This window comes from Notechis scutatus, chromosome 13 (assembly GCF_049901735.1).
Source record: "Notechis scutatus isolate UNSWTSFEM ecotype Mainland chromosome 13, rNotScu1.2, whole genome shotgun sequence".
Lineage (NCBI taxonomy): Eukaryota > Metazoa > Chordata > Lepidosauria > Squamata > Elapidae > Notechis > Notechis scutatus.
This window is the reverse complement of record NC_142021.1, coordinates 2,092,559-2,109,829: the sequence shown is the minus strand read 5'-3', so window position 1 is coordinate 2,109,829 and position 17,271 is coordinate 2,092,559. Positions and strand designations below refer to the sequence as shown.

General features: G+C 45.9%; 1 protein-coding gene across 1 annotated transcript in view; it reads left to right on the top strand.

Annotated features, from left to right (window-relative positions):
* The first annotated feature begins 4,172 nt into the window (after positions 1-4,172).
* PITPNM2 (phosphatidylinositol transfer protein membrane associated 2) overlaps positions 4,173-17,271 on the top strand; it is a 66,012-nt gene continuing 52,913 nt past the window's right edge. Inside the window, 1 exon segment of the mRNA XM_087942571.1 lies at positions 4,173-4,259. The gene's annotated coding sequence lies outside the window, so the exon portion shown is untranslated.

Genomic DNA, 17,271 nt, shown 5'->3' with positions numbered 1-17,271 from the left:
AACTTGACACCTTTTAAGACTTGTGGACTTCAACTCCCAGAATTCCTCCTCCGGCCATGTTTAGCTCAGGAGTTCTGCAAGTGGAAGTCCACAAGTCTTAAAAAGTTGCCAAGTTGGAAGACCCTTGATCTAGTCCCACCCCCTGCTCCAGCAGGAGACCCTTACAAGAATAACACAATCGGAAGGGACCATGAAGGTCATCTAGTCCAACCCCCCCTCCCCACTCAACCAGCAGACCCTTAACAGAAATACCCTGAAATCTAGAAGGAGGGAGAAAAAATGGGGGGTGGGATTTGCTTTTCAAGCAAGCTTCCAGATCCATCTGTCAAGCCTGCAAAACCCCAAACTTATCTCACGTGGTTGTAGTATCCACCCCAGTTCCAAGAAGATCTGTAAAATCTCACGGCTGCTAAGTTCACCAGCACGTTCTCCTCTGCCGCCCGCCTCTAACTCCCAAGAAAAAGTTGGACGGAGTTTCTTCTCTTGCGGGTTTTACTGTGTTGTAAATAACCCTTTGGCTGACGTCCATGTCCTCCTGCTCCTTTGTTGTGGCATCTCCAAGAAAGTGGAGGACAAAAAATGTAAACAAGGCAGTTTGGGGTTGTCTTTGTGGGGGGGGGAAATGTGTTATCCGTGACCGGCAAAGGAGAAGACGACAGAATTCTGTTTTATGACATTGTTTCCATCAGGTGATTAGGAGGAAGACGTTTCAAATGCAATAATCCTAATTCTTGTTTCTTATTTTTTTTTTTAAGCGATGAGGCTTCAGCCAAGACTCCTTGTTCCTGCGCCAATTGGCAATTAAATAAGTTCTTTCTTTTTAAAGGGGAAAAAAAGAAAAGAAAAGAACGAATCCTAAAATTTACTTTATTGTAGATGCAGAAGCTTTGGAGCGGGGGGAATAAATTAGCCATTGGGCTGATCTCAGGGGTGGTATTCTGCTTTTCCTGTTTGCATCTCCTCAGGGAGAACTGCACGAGATTCCAAAAAACAGCTACGGATACTCCTTGACTTACAACCATCCATTTAGGGACCATTCAAAGTTGCCACAGCACTAGGAAAAAAGTGACCGTTTTTCAGACTGACGACCATTGCGGCATTCTCTATGGTCACGCGATCGAAGTTCAGAGGCTTGGCAACTGTCATGTACTTATGACAGTTGCAATGTCTCGGGGTCTCGTGATTCCCTTTTGCGACCTTCTGGCACTGGGGAAAGCAGATCCATTTAGCAACCATATTATTAATTTAGCAACAGCACTGATTTACATAACAACGGTAGCAAGAAAGGTAAAACAAGGTAAAATCCCGCTTAAGAAATGTCTCGCTTGGCAACGGAAGTTTTGGGCTCCACCGCGTTGGTAAGTTGAGGAATACTTATAATTATATTTACACAGGATAAAACCAACCTTCCGTGCAACTTCTGATCATTTTAGTCAATACCCTTCCAGCCTTCCTCCCTTCCTTTTTTTTAAAAAAAATCCTCCTTTTTGTCCTCAAACAAGGAAAGAATAAAAGCTCTGTTTACAAAACAATTCCCCGTTAAGCTAAAATTAAAAATATCAATGAGGCAAAACCACCGTGACTTCAAATCTACCTCGGGCCAATGTTCACAACAGTCATTGTTGCAATAACCTTGAAGCCGGTGTAAATTTACTGGACACTGTAAAGGCGATTTTTTTTTTTTTATCCTTTGCTTCTGAGCAGCTCTGTAAGGTAGACTTGGGCTGGGACAGGAGGCTTGCTGGATTTTGAAGCATGGGAGATGTTTTTGCACGCAGACCCTCTGCACGAGGAGGCCGATTTTGCATTAAGGAGGAAACCCCAGAAGCTTTCAAAAGGCCGCTTTGCTCACACATTTGGGGTTGGCAGTGCCAGCAAAGTAGAATCTTTTTTTCTGCATTCAAGGTTGCCATGCCCAGAGGAAAGTTTGTCCTGCTTTGTTTGCAGACTCTGGGGGCTGGAACCTGTCCAGATCGGTAGGAAAACAGGGTGGGGGATTTTCCTGCAGACAGTTTGGGGCATTTTCCCAGGGTCTCTGGTCCGCGGGATTTAAAATTATGAGTTTGGTGGTCCCTGAGGTCCCAAACGTCGGCGACCCCTGGAATAGATGACCTCCAAGGTCCCTTCCTACTCTGTTGGTGGTGGCTTTCTCTCAGACTGGAAATGACCAGATAAACCAGAATAATTCGACATTGGAATTATTAACCGATAAACAAAACTCTTTTCTAAAAGAAAAGCAGAAATGTCTGGCTTCGAGTAATTATCTTCCTCCGGTGACGCTGACAATGGCGCCCAGCCCTGTTTCCAGCAAATTATAAAGTAATAGCCTCCCATTCACAGGGTGGCAAGTCAACAGGCCATCCGTTAATCTTAAGAAATGATCTCCCCGGCTTTTGAAATAAAATAAACCGCCTGTCTTCACTTTTCCATTCACGGCCCAGGATACAAAACAGACGATGCCATGTACACCACACACGTCCTCCCCGTTTTGGACAAGGACCGTTTCGGAGCCTTGTATGGTTTCCACCTGCCTGGCAGGTGAAGGGTAGAGAGCTGCCCCCTCCCCCGCTTCTGCGTATTTTAAATCCCCCCGAAGGACACTTTTAGAAAAATATCTTGAGTGTTGGATGTTAAAGGCTGGCCTAAAAAAAAACCCTCACGCGAATGAAAATGACAACAGCTCGTTTACTGACCGTTTGAAGTTTGTGATGGCACTGAAAACAGCGACTTATTATGGCTCTCTTCACGCTTATGACCATTCCGGCAATTCCCGTGGCCTTGTGATCAAAATCCAGACTCTTGGAAACTGACTCATATTTATGACGGTTGCAGTGTCCTGGGGTCAAGTGATCCCCTCCTGTGACCTTCTGACAAAGAAATTTAAGGGGGAAGTCAGATTCACTTAACGACCATCTTATGATCTTTAACATCTGCAGTGAATCACTTAACAGGGAGTTCTAGTTCCGCCTTGGGCATGAAAGACGGCTGGGTGACTTTGGGCCAATCCCCAGGAGACGGTGAGTTCTAGTCTGGTCTTAGGCCTAGAAGCTGACTGGGTGACTTTGGGCCAATCACTAGGTGATGGTGAGTTCTAGTCCGCCCTTAAGTACGAAAGCCAGCTGGGTGACTTTGGGCCAATCCCCAGGAGACGGTGAGTTCTAGTCTGGTCTTAGGCCTAGAAGCTGACTGGGTGACTTTGGGCCAATCACTAGGTGATGGTGAGTTCTAGTCCGCCCTTAAGTACGAAAGCCAGCTGGGTGACTTTGGGCCAATAACCAGGAGATGGTGAGTTCTAGTCCCATTTTAGGCACAACAGCTAAGTGGCTTTGGGCCAATCGCTCTCTTTCAGCGCAACCCACCTCACAGGGTTGTTGTGAGTAAAGGAGGAGGACGAGAGAGCAGTCAGTATGTTTGCCACCTTGAGTTATTTGTAAAAAAAATAATAATAAAGAAGGGATTAAAATCAAATAAATAATCCACCTTGAAAAAAAGATGCCACTGGGAAGATCATGGTTACCTGACAGCATAAAGGGGAACAAAAAAGAAAAAAAATAGGAACCAGAAATACCATCCCTCCCCCATATATTTCTCGCATCTTTAAACAGCTTCAAACGACTTGTTGCTTGAGAAAAGTAAATATATCTGAGAACAGATGGAGCCTCCTTAACCATCAAAACTTGCTAACAGACACTTAAAAAACACTCCTTTTTTTATTGGGGTGGGGTTGGAGACATTTTTAAAATAATGCAAGGAATAGTTTTGCTTCTCTTCCGAGCATGGAAAACACAAGAGGAAGGATGAAGTTCTAGGAACATCCCTAGGCATTTATTATTCTTGTGTGTGTGTGTGTGTGTGTGTGTGTGTGCCAACCTGGCAAAGGCCATTCCACAACCCCTCCTGAACTTAAAGGAACCATCCAGCCGGCCAGGCTACAGGGATTAAAAAACGCCTCCCAGCGCTATGTCGGATTATCTAGGTTATATTTGCAGTAGGGACACTAGTAATCCCTAAATATGGCAAGATGATTCCTCTGTTTATATTGTGGGAGAGTTGGAATCTGTTTGTACCGACGGTGATCCGTTTGGGTTAAAGAAGTGGTTCCTTGGAAAAAGGCAGAAGGTGGATCCGAGCTTCGCCGGCCTTCCCGTTTCGAAGGTTGACCGACCGTTGAATTGCCGACGATGGTTCTTCTGTAGTTCTTGGGCAACTTCTGGAGAATGTGAACCTTCCTTAAGGCCAATAAAGCTTGCTTGGTGATGGTGAGTATATAATCTGGCTTCTCTCTCTCTCTCTCTCTCTCTGGGTTTCTCAAGATCTTAGCCTGCATGGATCATCTGAGGTGTGCTAGGATCACGAGGCTTTGGAGAGAAGATCCAAGATCCTGCTCCGCGGAGAGGATCTTCTCTCTTGGGCCGGAAAGAAAGGACTGCTAAAAGATGGAGGGGAAGGTGGATTTAAACTACGGCTTGATATAATCTGGGTTTTGGTGCGTGGAGGGTTTGCCTGTGAGCTCGAAGTTAGAGGAGAATTAAACCACGAGAAACGCAGAGAAGGAGAAGTGAAGTGTTTTCCGTTAGCATCCCCCAGTTGTTTGTTTTGTATGTTCTCATTAGTAGTGTGATATTACCGGAGAAAAAGCTACGTAAGATTAAGTTAACAACTCTTAATGCCTTTTTGGCTATGTAGTTACAGTGGGCTCTAGCACTTGGATCATTAGAGATGAGTACTCCAATAAAACCTGGAACCAGAGTTCCCCCCTCCTGACCTTGCCAGGTTTTGGGGGGTGGGTGTAGGGCAGCCCTTGGGGGAGGGATCCGTCTCGATTTCTCTTCCCTCCTAGGGTGACCCAACCCAACAGCTGGCCTCGGATTGACAGCTCTCCGCCTGGGCCTTTTGCAAAACAAAAGGGGAGTGTAAAAATATCTCCAGCGGCCCCTCTCAAAGTGGATCTCTCTTGCTTATATGACACATGCTAGTTATTTTGGGCACACCGGGGCTATTTTTATGCCCGATGCGCCTCGGTTTGCCACGTCGCCATGGGAACAGCGTGGTGGGTAAAGGTGGAAGGCGGTGACCCTGAGAGATGTGGATTGAAGTTCAGCCTCCCCGGATCTCTCGGCTTCTCAGCTCTTCCTCTCCAGGGATCAGAGGATCGATGTTGAAAGGGAGCGACAGCGTCTTAGGTGGGGGTAACAATGGGGGGAGGCTGAGTCACGACTGCCAAAGTGGTGGCATTGCCCTTTTTAGAGCCCGCCGCCGTCACCAGGGGTTCAGGGATCTGGTTGCAAAACAGGAGAGACTCACCTGGGCCCACCTGAATCTGGCGGAGGAGGCGCTGTAGGAATTGCCAGAGAGGTGGTGGTGAGCAGTGGTCAGATTCGGCTACCTTCCCGGCCAACTCCTCCCTCCCTCCCCCCCCAAGTTGCAAAATGAGGAGTCTTAAAACGTATTTGAGCGCTTCTTCCCTCCCTTCTTTCTCCCTCTTTCCCTTTCTTTCTCTCTCCCTTCCATTCACCTTTTTCCTTCCTTTGTCTCTCTCTCCCTTACCTCCATCTTTTTCCTTCCTTGTTTTTTCTAACCTATCTCTCCTTCCTTCCACTCTCTCTCCCTTACATCAATATCTTTCTTTCTTTCCTTCCTTCCTTCCTTCCTTCCTTCCTTCCTTCCTTCCTTCTCTCTCCCCTTATATCCATCTTTTCCTTCCTTCTTTTTTTCCAACCTACTTCTCCTTCCTTCCTTCCACTCTCTCTCCCTTACATCCATCTTTTTCCTTCCTTCTTTTTCCAACCTATCTCTCCTTCCTTCCTTCCTTCCTTCCTTCCTTCCTTCCTTCCTTCCTTCCTTCCTTCCTTCCTTCCTTCCTTCCTTCGTCTCTCTCTCTCTCCTTACATCCATCTTTTTCCTTCCTTCCTTCCTTCCTTCCTTCCTTCCTTCCTTCCTTCCTTCCTTCCTTCCTTCCATCCATCCATCCATCCATCCATCCACTTTTTCTCTTTGAACTGTAATAACAATTAGCAATGAGAGGCAAATTATATTAAAACTCTAAAAAGGACATCCATAAATAGAGGAAAAATACATCCTTCCAGCACTTTTCTCTCTTGCAACAAGTTAACAAGTAAGAAAGGAGGAAGGAAAAAAAAAAAAACCAAGCAAAACAAAAACAAAGAAGAAAAACATGAAAAACTTTGGGCTTTTTAAAAACAATAACAACACACAGAGAGAGAAACCAACCTGAAAAGGTCTCTGGAGAGATTTATTTATTTTTTTAAGCAAAAGCTTCCAAATCTCAAAAGGAAAAATGCGACCCCTCTTCCTCCATATGGCACGTCATCCCCCTTTCATCCTTTCTGAACATCTCAGATTTTAATTGGGAGGAGAAGAAAGTAGGTTAGGTCTCAAACTGCGGATGTCAGATGAAAATAGGTCTTGCTTTGGTTCCCTCCCCCCCAAACTGCTCTCGGATGTGATTTAAGGTTCTTAATTCCTTGGTAGATCAACTTGGGGACAGGCACACGTGTGTAGCGTGCTCCAGGGCCATACATGTTCCTGCCTTGCCATCGTTCCTTCGTTTTCATCCTTTTTTTGTGGCTGCCCCGTTCCTTCAACCAGAAGCAAACAACCATCTCTTCCAAAGTGGGAAGCCAGTTACTTCAAACCTCAAAGTAGTCCTCGAATTACAGCCACGATTGGGACGGGGATGTCCCTCGCTGAACAAGGCAGTTGTTAAACTGAGGCGTGTCTGATTTTAAGTCCTTTTTTCTGCCATGGTGGTTAAGTAAATCACTTTGGCTATAAAGTGAGTCTGGTTGTTAAGCGAATATCCGTTGGCTTTGCTTGTCGGAAGCTGGCTGGGAGGGTCACGGATGGCGATTTCCACCCACCCACCCAACCTGGGATGTTGCAAGTACATGCCAGTGGCCAAACACACCCGAATTTTTGTTCCTAGGACGCAGGGATGCTGCAATGGCCGTAAGTTTGAGGACCAGCAGAAAGTTATGTTTTTTAGTCCCTGTCATGCCCTTGTTGGAGTCTGATTCTGAGGGGGAGTTCGAGCAGCTGACAGGGAGTGGGAGTGTGGCTCTGGTGGCTGTGGAGGAAACTGGGGAAGGGCACCGTCCAGCTGGGCATTCAGAGAAAGACCCAGAGCCACCCCCTCTTCATCCTAGGGCACGCAGGGAGGAACGGAGAAGGGAGCAACATGGCTATTGGGAGAGGAAAGGGCCCTGATCCCTTTCATTAGTTGCAGCTGGGAGAACAGGATATCAGTGGGGCATTTGCACACAGCACCTTGCTGGAAGCATTATCTTTGTCGAGGCTTATCTCGGTATTGGCGTCCTCCCAACTGTGGGTGCTGCATCCTCTTTTGGAAGTCTGCAATTTATCATCCTGGCCCGCCCCGTGTTAATTACTTCTGTGTGGTTTGTGTTGGTTTTTTTAATTTCTAATTATCTTTACTTTGGATTCGGACTGCATTTCTTCCCTTCGTAGACTGTTTTTTGGAAGAGTTTGATCTCCAGCCGAGGATAACTGGACATTGGGGGCCAAGTTGGAGGCATTAAAGGGAATTTATTCTACTTTTGGACTTTGTTATTTTTGTGTCGCGCCCTGGGTCATCACACTCCCATTGTAACTTCAAAGGACTCCCGAATGAACTGTTGTAAGCCAAGGCCTGCCTGCACACATTTCAACCCTTTTCAGGGGGGAAATTTTTCCCTTTTTTTTTTTACTCGCTCAATCCCGTTTCAGTGTTGCTAATGAAATGAGGGGAGAAAACCCCACCGTGAAGTGCGTATTAGGTCAGTGATTCATTTTTATTTAAAGGAGCTCAGCTGGGATTAAGGTTCGATGCTGTGTTTTTAATCTTGCAACAACGCCCAGAATTCAGTTGGTTGGGATGGCAACCCTTAAACACCGGGTTTAATCATCCATCAATCCGTGAAAGCAAGAGGAAGCTCCTTTGGAAACATTCCCTCCACCCAACTGCTAAAAATTGGGGAGACAGTCTATCCGGTTCCTCCTCCAGAGGTCTTTGGACTCCCCGTTGCATAATTCAGATTAATGATTCAGATTAATTAATGATTTGCAATTGACATCAAAGCTCTCTTCTCCTCACTCCCTGCTCCACATTCCCCTCCCCGGCGCACTTCTCACAAAAAGTTGTGGCGAAACCCTGAATTTTGGAACGGAACCGCAGGCCACCCAAACATGTCGAGATTTCTGCCAGGTGTCTGCCATGGCAGCCGGCCATCTTGGCAGCTGACAGCAGCTCCCCGGAGCCTGTCCCTTGTCGAACAGCTGTGCAACTGTTGTGGACGTGTGTTGAAGTCCTTCCAGCTTCCTCATGAAAGGATGGCTCAGGTTTGCAAAAAGCGGGAGTTCTCAGTCATGGCTGCTAGAAGAGGTGTGGACTTCAACTCCCAGAATTCTCTAGCTGGCAACGCTGGCCCACCCAAGCCATGTTGCTTTCTTAGTTCAGCTGGAGGAAGCTGATTGGGAAGAGGGCACGAAGCTTGCGGGCAGGGGGGGGGGAGGAGATGTAACTCAGGTGCAACTTCAGGACCAGGGAGAGCTCCAGAAGCTGCAGACGTTGAAATTTCTGGATCGAAAGATTCCCCCAGGTCAACTGCTCAGCTCATTCCTTGACGGATGCCACCTCCAATTCCCTTCTAGCTCTGTCTTTTTATTTTTATGCATACAGTCAAAAAGGGCAGAGGTTGATTTTCTCAGCATCCCTCCCGCAGGCTGTCTTCTGCAGCGAAAATCCATCCAAAGGAGAAGGGTGGAAAAGTCTGTTTTTTTTTTAAAAAAAAAAAACAACAACCCAGCTTTCTTAGAATATAGGTAGTCCTCAATTTCCAACCACGATCGAGCCCAGGAATTGATGTTGCTAGGTGAGAAATTTGTGAAGGGAGTTTGGCCCACATCTTACGACTTTTCTCGCCGCATCTGTTCAGCGAAGCCCCAACATGGTTAAGTTGGTAGCACCGTTGTTAAGTGAATCCTGTTTCCCCTTGGACTTTGCTTGTCGGAAGGTCACAAAAGGGTGTCACATGACCCCCCCAGGATACCGCCACCGTCATAAATGTGAGTCGGTTGTCAAGCATCTGAATGAAAATCACGTGACTGCGGGGATGCTGTCACCAGTGGTGGTATTCCATTTGTTTTACTACTGGTTCTGTGGACATGGTTTGGTGGGTGTGGCTTGGTGTGGCTTGGTGGGCGTCTTGGTGGGCGTGGCAGGGGAAGGATATACTGCAAAATCCCCCTTCCCTCCGCACCCCACTAACCTGCTTTCCAGCTCCGTTCTCATGTGCAGGGCAACCAAAGGAGACCCAGCCGATCAGCTGTGGGCATGGCTTGATGGGCATGACATTCTGTGGTCGTGGCTTGGTGGGTGTGGCAGGGGAAAGTTACCGCAAAATCCCCATTCCCTCCCCACCCCATTAACCTGCTTTCCAGCTCCATTCTCCTGTGCAGGGCAACCAAAGGAGACCCAGCCAATCAGCTGGGACTCAATGGGATGCAGAGAAGAGATGGGGTTGGCGGGGCCAGTTAGAGGTGGGATTGGTCGGTTCTCCGAAGTACTCAAAATTTCCGCAACCGGTTCTGTAGAACCAGTCCGAACCGGCTGAATCCCACCTCTAGCTGCCATGGTCTTAAGTGTGATAAGACTTTTTTTCCAGTGTGTTTGCAACTGTGAACCGTTGCCGAATGAACTGTTGCAAAAGTCAAGGACCCCCCCCCCCGTGTTTCTCATCTCGGCCTTTCCGAAACGCCGGTGTAGCTGCTCCAGACTTAGCCCAATCCGTTTGTATTTTTGGTCTGTTTGTTTCCGACATCATTACATTGGTGTTTGGGCATTAGAGGAATAATAGACCTCGGGGGGGCATTTGTTCTGAGAAGCCAAAGCAATGCTAAAGTGCCTGGGCTTCATCCAAAGCACAAATGTGGCCTGTGACTCACAGCGGGAAACCTCTTTGTATTTTGGCCCCGCTGTGAAGTTATTTATTTATTTAGGACTTCGTGTTCGGGAGTCTTTGGGCGACAATCGTCTCCCAAGGGAAGCATTAATCAAACCAGTTTTCTGGTTGTTTATTATTTCCCTCCCCAAGGACAGAGAGTCGGTCTGCATGCACAATTAGCTTTGCCCTTCCTAAAATAAAACCGGCACGCACTTACCCCAAGCTGTCAATCTCTTCTCCAAACTGCAGCTCAGGGGTGTGACATCTCCTGAATCTCAGCTGGTGTGTTTTGGTTTCCTAATGCTCAAAGGCTTGGACTGGTTTCCAGTTTAAGTCTGTTTTATGGATTCCATTTTATGGAAACAACGAGGGCTGGACTTCACCCTCCTTTGAAAGATTAGAATGCGCAGGGATGGATAGATTAATCCTCAAAATAACGGAGAAGGAAGAAACAGAATACTTTTTCCACTCCCTGTCGGCTGTTCCTTCTCTCCCTCAGAGTCCGTCTCCACCAGGGCAGTGACACCTACAGCCACGGGGATGCTGGAAAGGCCGTAATGGTGAGAAGTGGTCCTTTTTTTTTCAGGGCCATTGTAACTTTGAACAGTCACTAAAGTCTTGTGTAAACCTGGGGTGGTGGTGTTTTTTTCGAAAAATGAAATTCCTTCCCAAGCGGAGGTATGTTTTGCAAGCGAGAGCCTTTAATCCCTCTGCTTCTGTCCCCACAGCGTTTAAACAGGCAGCTGTTTGTCGAACACGGGGCTCTTCCTCCAGATAAGCCTGACGTAAATTTAGATAATTGATTTAAATGTTGGCAGGATTCTCCCAGGAATGCAAACAGAACGAGAACGCGATGCTTTTCAGGCTGGAGGCTGGAACGCCTTGGCTAAGAGGACGTGTCGGTAATCCCCAGGTCCCAAAAAAATCTTTGCATTAAAAAAACTACTCTGGGAGAGGAGTTAGGGTTAGAAGGGAGAGGTAGAAAAAAAAATAGCCTGCAATATATATATTTGTTTTCGTAGACCTGCATATATATATATACATACATACATACAGTATATATATATACACATACAGTATATATATACACAGTATACACACACACACACACACACACACACACACCAAAAAGAGAGAGAAAGAGAGAGAGAGGGAGGGAGGGAGGGAGGAAGAAGAGAGTGGAAGCTGCATTATGCACCCTCCTGTCATGGCTGCCATTCTGCATGCCAGCAAAGACATATCCCCCCACCCACGCATGCACACCCACTCCAATAAAACACCCACGCGATGCATAATAAAGCAAAAAGGCGGAAAAAAATACTGTATAAGCAGTATAAGCAGGAGGTTTTTGCAGGAGCGTCCTTGCAATTTAACCAAGGGTGCAGCGTCTTGGGGTGAATCAGGGTGACTCAAATTAATCTGTTGTGGTTAATCCAGGATTTCCCGGTTTGGTTGCCTTAACCAGCATTCAGGGTCACCTCTGTGCAAAGGGGACTTCTTTTTTTTTTTTTTAATGGCTATTATTTTGTCGGCTCTTCTGAGCTTTCTTCCAAGAGGAAGAGGGGAGTGGAATTAAAAGGAACAGTCAATATTATTAGTAATAATAGTGTGGGTGGTTTTCCCCCCATTTTTTTAGCGTTTGTATGGATCCTTCTCAAGAACCATACAGATTTTTTTCTCCGTTCCTGCCTATAACAAAGCCATTTAGGCGGGTGGGGGGGGATGGTGGTTTGGGAGAATTGGGCAGTTAAAATAAATTTGCCAGGAAAGCTGCAGCTTCCGGCTTTCATCGATGGGAGGAAGGAAAAGGTGGGACTGAGGATATTGCAAGACGCTGGGCGGAAGAGAATCCCCCTTCCAGGTCACACGTCCCAGATATCCAGGGGAAATGGAGGAATTTCCTGAGAGTAAGCAGAGAAGGAATTGGGACAAAGCAAAATTAATAATAATAAATAAATTGGCAACTGCTTTGGTCCTTGGCTTGGAAGAAGCTGAATCTGCCTTTTGGTGGTTTGACAACATGGGATGAATCCTCTCCAAGGTGCTCTTGGCCAGCCAGAAATCCATTTCTTCCTTGGTGATTCCCAGGTTTGTCCAAACTGCTAGTCACTGCCAAGGGGTGTGAGAGTGTGTGTGTGGGTTCCTTGGGCCCATTTCTGTGTGTAGGCATCTGCAAAACTCTTTGGATCTCTGTGGACTGCAACCGTTGTCTTTGGTTATAATAGTAAAGAGAAAAGGGACTCGGGTTGGGCTGAATAAGGAAGCTAGGTGAAGAATAGGTCTCCTTTGCAGGGAGTATTGCCTATAACAGTGTTTGTCAACCTTGGCTTCCATGCCTAAGACAGGACTAGAACTCACCATCTCCTGGCGATTGGCTCAAAGTCACCCAGCCAGCTTTCATGGCTAAGGCAGAACTAGAACTCACAATCTCCTAGTGATTGGCCCAAAGTCACCCAGTTGGCTTCCATGCCCAAGGTAGGACTAGAACTCACCATCTCCTGGTGATTGGCCCAAAGTCACCCAACCAAACTTTCATGGCTAAGGCAGAACTAGAACTCACAATCTCCTAGTGATTAGCCCAAAGTCGCCCAGTTGGCTTCCATGCCCAAGGTAGGACTCACCGTCTCCTGGTCATTGGCCCAAAGTCATCCAGCCAGTTTTCATTCCTACAGTGGGACTAGAACTCCTTTCCTCCTGGTTTCCAGCCTTCACCAAACTGGTTCTCCAATATTCCAAGCATTATTATTTTTTATGCATCTGGGCGATGAGCAGTTTTTGTGTTGTTGTTCTTCTTCTTCTTCTTCTTCTTCTTGTTTCTCCATCCCTCAGGGCTTCCACTTTATTTTTGCAGTCTGAAAGCGCCTTGGCAGCCCATCAATTATTTAGAAGTTATTAGTGGCTGGGTTGCATCTGTCAGGCACCGTTTGCAGCCATTTTCAGGACCGGTTTGTGTTTTGGAAAAGGCACTTTGCGATGGCCAAAAAAGTGTGAAAAAAATGGGCAGGATTCCAAAAGTCCCAAGGATAATTGTTGGGGTATTTGGGGGGTGGGGGGGCTTCAGCTGCCGTAAGACGCCATCTTTCTGCTCCCCCACCTAATAATTTCCAAACGAGCGTGCTCAGAACAATTATCTTCCTGGATGGATGCGAAGCTCCAGTGTCTGGCGAACAATGCCACGTTGGTAATCTGTTAATGTCAGCCCCGTGAAGGCACAGATATTAAACATTTAGACCTCTGCAGCAAAACTGGGGCCTCGCCTCAAATCAGCGATTAAATTATGTGAGCGTTCATTACCCTCTGTGATTGAATAACAATCGTCTTTTCTTCCTGACAGTTATTTAGGCTAGGAGATAAATCAGTTTGAAGGATTGTCGGCCAGGCAATCCAAAACATGCAGACAACAACAACAACTACAACAACAACAAAATCCCAAACCCCCAGCATAATTCAAGGATTCTTTTTTCAAGTTTCTAGACCCTCTGAAACCTTTAGAGGTAAACACTGTGGATAGATATGACTTGTTTGTGTTGTGAAGGCCTTCCAGCTATCAGAGAGAGAGAGAGAGACTTGGTTATAAAGATGACTTGCCGGAAAGGGAAGAATGGATCATTCTAGACTGAGCATGAATTGGATTTTGCAAATTTTTACTCATGCAGGATATGTGGGGTTTTTTTTGTTTTTTGTTTTTACTTTTGGCAGGTTTGTTCATTTTGTTCCTTAATGGTCCTTCAGATCAGTCGGCACAACATGAAATAATAATGATGTTGCTGCTCCTTAACTTTTAATGGCTGTTTGCGTGGTTTTTACGCCTGTGGTTGCTTTCAAAGTAGAATTTTAACCCTCAAGGGGCAAAGCGGAGGGGTGAATATTTCCCCATCTTTTTTGGCATCTCCTAAAATGTTTTCTTGAAAACCCCCAGTGGTGGAGCATCCACAAGTTCAAGAGGCAAGTCATTCCACTGGTTAATTGTTCTCAATATTAGGAAATTTCTCCTTAGTTCTAAATTGCTTCTCTCCTTGATCAGTTTCCACCCATTGCTTCTTGTCCTGCCCTCAGGTGCTTTGGAGAACAGCTTGATCCCCTCTTCTTCTTTGGGGCAGCCCCTCAGATACTGGACAATTACTATCATGTCCCCCCCCTGGTCCTTTTATTTCTTTAAACTAGCCAAACCCAAATCCTCCAACCGTTTTTCATATATATATATATATTGCCTCCAGGCCTTTAATCATCTTAGTTGCTCTTCTCTGCACTTTTTCCAAAGTCTCAACATCTTTTTTTTGTAATGTGGTGACCAAAACTGGACGTAGAATCCCAGATGTGTCCTTATTAAGGCTTTATAAAAGACACTTAATGTTGCACAAGATTTTGATTCTATGCCTCTGTTTATACAACCCAGGATTGTATTAGCTTCCTTGGCTGCTGACGCACACGGCTGGCTCATGTTTAAGGGATCATCCACTAGGACGCCAAGATCCTTCTCCCAGTTACAGTTTTGGAGCCAGGTTTCGCCTGATCTGTACCTGGACCTTTGGTTTTTCCTGCCTGGGTGTAAAACCTTGCTCCTCCTTAACTTTTAATGGCTAGATTCATTCCTGGAAAATGCTTGTTCAGTTTTACGCCTGTAGTTGCTTTCAAGTAGAATTTTAATCCTCAAGGGGCATTTCTCATCCTTTGGGCATCTCCCAAAATATTGTTTACAGATGTACTGATGCAGAACCCCAAAAAGACCAACATCCTCAGCAACCATCAGAGGAATGACTTTAGCTGGAGAGGACCAGAACTTCGAAAAAAACTTACATTTTCCTCTCATTTCAAGAATCATGAATGTTTGTTTGTAAATCCTCAGGGCATATTTGCCATCCCAGGCCCTGGTTTGTAACCTCTGTTTTTTTTCCTCCCACTGAGAAGTCATTTCTTTCCATTTCTTTTTGCAGCTGGGGTTTTTTTTTTGGACCAATTGAATCTTCCGAGAATCGATTCTTTTATCTCCATCATTTGGAGCCAGACTTGATTGATGGGGGAGGAGGACCAGTCTTCCAGACACGGTTTATCCCTTTCGAGATGCTTCTTGGAAATTCTGCGGAGTTTATTTCGGGTGGGCCCTCCTCCTTCCCACCCTTTTAAAAACTATTTTCATCTCTCTCTCTCTCTCTCTCTACCTTTCCCCCCTCTCTCTCTGTTGTTAATGTATATTTTTAGCCAGGTATTTTTAGATTCCATGGCAGAGGAACGGAGAGGGTCAGGAGGAGGAAGGAGAATTGAGAATTGGGAAGACAACCAACGGGGGAGAATTGAAGCGTAGAAATGGGTTTACTGGAAGCGGAGAAAGTTGTTATTATTATAATTTTTTAAATAACTCCTTTGGGAAACACGAGGCGCTGCGATTTTTATTTTATTTTTATTTTTTGCACCTCGTAGAAGGGTCCAAAATTAGATTGGGCGAGGAAAACATCTGAAGGGCAGGAGAAAGTCAAAGGCTGTGGTTTATCTCTCAGGATTCCCATGTTCCATTTCTCCAGCACATTTTTCCACCCTGGGGGCCGGGGGGAATTGACAGTCAGAGAGAGGAAAAATAGAGGAGATGGGAAGGAAGCAAGGCGTTAAGCTGCTCAACGGATTCAAGGATCGTGACTCTTATGTGGTACCTTCCATAGAGTAGGAAAGGCCAAAATGAGGAATCGTTGAATCTCTCTGGGTGGGATGGTTTCCTCGCAGACATTTCATGACCCAACTAGGGAACGTCACCAGGGCTTGTAGGGAGCGGGATTTGAAGGAGGGGGAGGGGCAGGGCTGTGCAGTCATTGGTGCTCTCTGAGCTTGGTGGTTTTCTTGCAGATATTTCAATACCAGACTAGGTAATATGATCAGTATTGAAACTGCTTTGTTAATGAAAGAGAGCACCAAGAATCCTACAATTGTCCCCTCCTCCTCCTCCTCCTCCTCCTCCTCCTCCTCCTCCTCCTCCTCCTCCTCCTCCTCCTCCTCCTCCTCCTCCTCCTCCTCCTCCTCTCCAAACGCTCCACTCCCTTTCAACACTGATAATGTTCCCTAGTTGGGTAATGAAACATCTGCAAGAAAACCATCAAGCTCAGAGAGCATTAAAGAGCTCACAGTCTCCTCCTCCTCCTCCTCCTCCTCCTCATTTCCAAAAGTTCCACTTCCTTCCAGCACTGATAATGTTCCCTAGTTGGTTAATGAAACGTCTGCAAGAAAACCACCAAGCTCAGACAGCACCAAGGACCCCACAGTCATCCTCCTCTCCTCCTCTTCCTCCAGAAACCATACTCCCTTCTAGCACTGATAATGTTCCCGAGTTGGGTAATGAAACGTCTGCGAGAAAATCCACCAAGCTCAGAGACCCCCTCATTTTAACCCTGATAAGATTCTCTTATGTCAGAAAGATTAAATTTAACAAGTCCTCCCCCACCCCATTAACGTTGGTGAAGGAAATATGATCTGGTACCTTTATGAGACTGGTAACACCTGAGAACGATGTTTGCCTTTCTCTTTTCTTTTTATGCTTCGCGGCTTTCAGGGAAATATTTGACTAGGCTGTGACCTGTAGCGAGATTTAATAGCTACCCGTCAGCTACCTGCAATTTTTTTCTGGCACTTTTCCAATACTTCTTCCTGATTAAACAATAGCCCTTCAGCACTTCTTCCAGGGAATTCAAAACATGAGGTCAGAACTTCGTTTTTTGTCGAGAAAAAAAATTAATTAATTAAAAGTGCCCATGTAGATTTCCCTTGAATTGCGGACATTTTCTGGTATCACCTTCATTTCAATTTTGGTGACTTAAAGCAGAGTTCTCGACCTCTTACTGAAAGAAATCAGCTGATTTCCACACACCAGTAGTCCCTGACTTACAACCATTTGTTTGGTATCTGAAGTGATTGCGGCATTGAAAAAACAGTGACTTAGGACCGTTTTTTGGTCATTTATGATGCTCGTATTGTCCTGGGATCACGTGATCCCCTTTTACGACGTTCTGGCGAAGCACAGTCAAAGCCAGACTTAACAACCATCTGACTAGCGTAACCACTGCAGTGCTCCACTTAACAACTGTGCAAGAAAGGTCGTCCAGATTGGCGAAACTCACTGAGCAACCATCTTGCTTAGCCGAGGAAAAGTTGGCCTCATTTGTTGTTCGTAAGTCAAGGACCTACCTGTACATTTTGATGAATAATACGATCAAATAAATCTGGCTTGCTAAAGACCGTGTTCTGACCAAGGCTTATTGAGACACTAACAAACACACATTAGTCCCAACCCCCCCTTTTTTTTCTTTATTTCAACAGCTGTGAATTA